Source organism: Dipodomys spectabilis, unplaced genomic scaffold (assembly GCF_019054845.1).
Source record: "Dipodomys spectabilis isolate Male_0828 unplaced genomic scaffold, ASM1905484v1 ptg000098l, whole genome shotgun sequence".
In the NCBI taxonomy this organism is placed as follows: domain Eukaryota; kingdom Metazoa; phylum Chordata; class Mammalia; order Rodentia; family Heteromyidae; genus Dipodomys; species Dipodomys spectabilis.
Window position 1 is genome coordinate 8,661,454 of NW_024870775.1, and position 5,268 is coordinate 8,666,721.

Sequence of the window (5,268 nt, forward strand, 5' to 3'; positions counted from 1 at the left end):
TGGGCACCAGTGGCTCACAGCTATAGTCCTAGCTTTTCAGGAGGCTGAGATCTGAGGATCATGGTTTCAAGCTAGCTCAAGCAGTAAAGTCCATGAGACTCTTAACTCCAATTAATGACCAATAGGCCAAAGTGGAGCTGTGGTTCAAATAATAGAGTGCTAGCTCAGGGAAAATGCCCAGAACCTCAGTTCAAGCCCCAGGATGGCATTTTAAAAAAGAAGAAGAGGGAGTAGGATTGAGAGAATAACTGGGGGGAGGGCTCTCCAAGAATATGTTGTGGCCAGGCACCAGTGGCTGACGCCTGTAATCCTAGCTACTCAGGAGGCTGAGGATCACAGTTCAAAGCCAGCCCAGGCAGAAAAGTCTGTGAAACTCTTAGCTCCAATTAACCACCAGAAAACTGGAAGTGGTGCTGTGGCTCAAGCAGTAGAGTGCTCACCTAGAGCTGAGGGACAGCGCCCAAACCCAGAGTTCAAGCCCCATGACCAACAAAAACAAAAACAAAAGAATATGTTTTGTGCTTGTGTGGAAATGTCACAATGAAACTTTTTTTTTTTTTTTTGTGGGTACTAGGCCTTGAACTTAGGGCCTAGGCACTGTCCCTGATCCTCTTTGTTCTAGATGACCACTATACCATTGGAGTCACAGCACTACTTCCAGCTTTTTCTAAGTAGTTTATTAGAGATAAGAGTTTCACAGACTTTTCTGCCTGGGCTGGCTTCGAATCGCAATCCTCAGATCTTAGCCTCCTGTGTAGTTAGAATTACAGGTGTGAACCACTGGCACCTGGCTATACAGCTATGCAGATTAAAAAAAATTCGCGCTTTGCAGACACCACTGTCGCTTGTGGTTACCAGCTGCCAGCCATGGTCAACCCCACCGCCACTGATGGCAAGCCCTTGGGCCTCGTCTACTTCAAGCTGTTTGCAGACAAAGTCCCAAAGACAGCAGAAAACTTTCGTGCTCTGAGCACTGGAGAGAAAGGATTTGGTTATAAGGGTCCCTGCTTTCACAGGATTATCCCAGGATTCATGTGTCAGGGTGGTGACTAAACATGCCATAATGGCACTGGTGGCAAGTCCATCTACGGAGAGAAATTTGAGGATGAGAATTTCATCCTGAAGCATACAGGTCCTGGCATCTTGTCCATGGCAAATGCTGGACCAAACACAAATGGTTCCCAGTTTTTCATCTGCACTGTCAAGACTGATTGCTTGGACGGCAAGCATGTGGTCTTTAGGAAGGTGAAAGAGGGCATGGAAGTCATGGAAGCCATGCAGGGCTTTGGGTCCGGGAATGGCAAGCCCAGCAAGAAGGTCACCATTACCGACTGCGGACAACTCTAATACATTTGATTTGGTTTACCATAACCACCAGACCATTCCTTCTGTAGCTCAGGAGCGCACCCTTCCACCCCATCTGCTTGAGATATCCTGTCATCTTTGTGCTCTCACTGCAGTTCTTTGGGTTCCATGTTTTCCTTTCCTCCCCTCCAAATCTAGCTGGATTGCAGAGTTAAGTTTATGATTATGAATAAAAACTAAACAACAGTGAAAAAAAATTCAAGGGTGGAGGGGGAGATGGGAAAGAATGGGAAGGAAAAACAAAGGAGGAGGCAACAATGCTTGATAAGAAATGTACTCATTACCTTGCCCATGTAATTGTAACCCCTCTGTATGGTATTCTCACAATAAAAAATTAAATAAATAAAACCAAAATTCCAAGTTTCCCCCTCCACCACCAGGAGGAAGTGCAGTCCACCCTGCACTAATAGCCTCTGAGCAGGACTTAGCTGCACTGACCTCAGTCTGGCCCTACCCCATCCCATCCTATATACTACCTTTATACATCACTGTTAGCTGCCCATAGCATGAGACTACTGCCCTCAATTAAACAGCTGGGTTGAGATTATTCTTCCACCTGAAGGACACAATTCAGTGTCATTTAGTATAGCCTTGGAATTGTGCAAACATCTCTGCCATCAATCATAGAACATTTTTTATCAACCTCAATAGAAATAACTGAACATCCTCCCACACTTTGGCCAGTTCTAGGCCTCAAACACAGAACTTCAGTTTTGTTTGCTTACATCTGAAGTTCTAGGGCTGGGAAGGTGGCTCAGTGGTAGAGCGCTTGCCTTGCATGCATGAGGCCCTGGGTTCGATTCCTCAGCACCACATAAGCAAAAAGCAAAAAAGCCGGAAGTGGTGCAGTGGCTCAAGTGGTAGAGCACTAGCCTTGAGCTGAAGAGCTAAGGGACAGTGCCCAGACCCAGAGTTCAAGCCTCATGACCGGACCCCCCCCCCCCCAAAAGAAATCTGAAGTTCTACCACTTGAGCCATGTCTCCAGCCATACTTTTTGCTGGTTATTTTGGAGATGGAGTCTTGAGGACTTTTCTACCTGTGTTAGCTTTGAACTTGGATCCTCCAGATCTCAGTTTCTTTTTTTTTTTTTTGGGGGGGGGGTCCAGTCATGGGGCCTGAACTCTGGGCCTGGGCACTGTCCCTCAGCTCTTCAGTTCAAGCCTAGCATTCTACCGCTTGAGCCATAGTGCCACTTCCGGCTTTTTGCTTTATGCTTATGTGGTGCTAGGGAATCGAACTCGGGGCCTCAGGCATGCAAAACAAGCGCTCTACCACTGAGCCACCTTCCCAGCCCCATAGATCTCAGTTTCTTGAGTAGTTAGGATGACAGGTGTGAGGCAGTACTGCCCTGAAGAAACTAAATTTTATGTATCTAATTTTTGTGATATTGGGGACTGAACCAGGGCCTCATACATGCTATACTTACTAGGAAGTTCTCTACAGGTGAACCACTCAGCCAGCTATTTTTTTTTGCATTGATCATTTTTGAGGTAGGGTCTCCTTTTATGCCCAGACAAGTCTGGACTGCAACCCTCCTATTTGTAATTCCCTGAACTCCAATCTCTCCTAGTACTGGTTTTGTTTTGGCCCCTAGTGGCCTTGAACCTAGATCTCTGCCACTTGAAAGAGCTAGGACTACAGGCTTGTACTACCATGCTTAGTTTTTTGTTTTTTTTTTTTAAGATTAAGAGTTTCCTTAACTGCTGGGCGCTGGTGGCTCACGCCTATAATTCTAGCTCAAGTGGTAGAGCACTCGCCTTGAGCTGAAGAGCTGAGTGATAGCGACCAGGCCCAGAGTTCAAGCCCCATGACCGACAAAAAAAAAAAAAAAAAGTTTCATTAACTGCCTACCTTGCATCCTCCTACATGTGCCTCTGAGGAGCTGGGATTAAAGGCTGGTGCCATCATATCTTGTTAATTCTGAGCATGTCAGTCATCTTAATCATCATCCCTCTGGGCCTTCTCATGCCACCCCAGGCTCCAGAAACCAAGAGTCTTCCTTCTGTTTCTAGACTGGCTTATTCTGAGTATCATGTAAATGCAGTTGTACATTATGTGACCTTTTGTGTGTGACTACTTCTTTCTTCAATGACTGTGAATGCATTAAACATTTCATGCACTCTATGCAAGCACTCTACCCAGGAGCTACATCCCCAACTCTACTTCAGTCATTTTCATTGCTAAATGTCTGCATCGGCTTGAGCTACTATAGAAAACTGCCAAAACCACATGGCTTAAATAACAAAAATCTGTTTCTCACAGTTCTTAGGTGGGAACTCCAATATCAATGTGCCAACATGGGTGGCTTCTAGTGAAGACCACCCTCTTGGTTCAGATGGCCATATTCTCCTTGTATCCAGCCTTGGGCCCACAGTGGAGACAGGCTCTCCTCTATCTCTTCTTATAAGGGCACTAATTCTATTCATGAGGGCCCCACCCTCGTACCTTAAACATTTTACAAAGTGGTCACCATCACATTAAGGTTAGGTTTCAATACATGACCTTCAGGTGAAGGAGGAACACATTTACAAAATCAAGTAATACTCTATTGTATATATATGTATTTTTTGGGGGGAGGTGGTCGTGGGGCTTGAACTCTGGGCTTGGGTGCTATCCTTCAGCTCTTCAGCTTAAGGCCAGCGCTCTACCGCTTGAGCCACAGCATCACATCCGGTTTTCTGGTGGTTTATTGGAGATAAGAGTCTCATGGACTTTCCTTGCCCCGGCTGGCTTTGAATTGTGATTCTCAGATCTCAGCCTCCTGAGTAGCTAAGATTACAGGCATGAGCCACCGGAGCCCGGCTTATTGTATATATTTTTATTTACCCATTTATCAATTGATGGAAATGAGAATCATTTCCACAGCCAGGCATTGGTGGCTCACACCTGTAATCTTAGCTAGTCAAGAGGCTGAGATCTGAGAATCATAGTTCAAAGCCAACCTGGGCAGGAAAGTCCACGAGACTCTTATCTCCAATAAACCACCAGAAAACCGGATGTGGCACCGTGACTCAGAGTGGTACAGTGTTAGCCTAGAGCAAGAACTTTAGTACCCTAGAGCAAAAGAGCACTCAGGCTCTGAATTCAAGCTCTATGGCAGACAAAAAAAAAAAAAAGAAACAAAGAAAGAAAATCATTTTTACTTTTTGCTATTAAGAGTAATATGATTATGTACATTCACTTACATACTTACATGCCTTATTCTGTTTTTTGTGCCAGTACTGGGGCTTGAACTCAGGGCTTGAGCACTGTCCCTGAGTCTTGTTACTCAAGGAAAGTACTTTATCACTTGAGCCACAGTACTACTTCTGGTTTGTTGTTGTTGTTGTTTGTTTTTGGTCCGGTCATGGGGCCTGAACTCTGGGCCTGGGCGCTGTCCCTCAGCTCTTCAGCTCAAGGCTAGCGCTCTACCACTTGAGCCACAGCGCCACTTCTGGCTTTTTTCTTTTTGCTTATGTGGTGCTGAGGAATCGAACCAAGGGCCTCATGCATGCAAGACAAGCACTCTACCACTGAACTACCTTCCCAGCCCTACTTCTGGTTTTTTTTACTGATTAGTTGGAGACAAGAATCTCATAGACTTTTCTGCCTGGGCTGGTTTTGAACTATGATCCTCAGGCAAGAGTCACCAGGACCCAGCTTTACTTACATGTATTTTGTTTGGTGTGTGGGCATATTTTTGTTTGGTTGGTCTTGAGTTAGAGTTTCTGCTATGTAGTCCAAGTTGGTCTTGAACTTTCAATCTTCCTGTTTCTGCCTCCTAAGTAGCTGGGATTACAGGTTGGTGTTCCACCATGCTTGTCTTATATTTTTTTAATTCTCTGAAGAATTCATTTAGGAGAGCAATTTCTGGGTCATATGGTTTAAGTCATAGATTTGACTATTTGAGAAACTGCCAAAGC

At 45.1% G+C, this 5,268-nt stretch overlaps 1 pseudogene; it reads left to right on the forward strand.

The window, feature by feature from the left end:
* The first annotated feature begins 839 nt into the window (after positions 1-839).
* Positions 840-1,553, forward strand: LOC122113672 (annotated as a pseudogene).
* Positions 1,554-5,268: the final 3,715 nt, after the last annotated feature.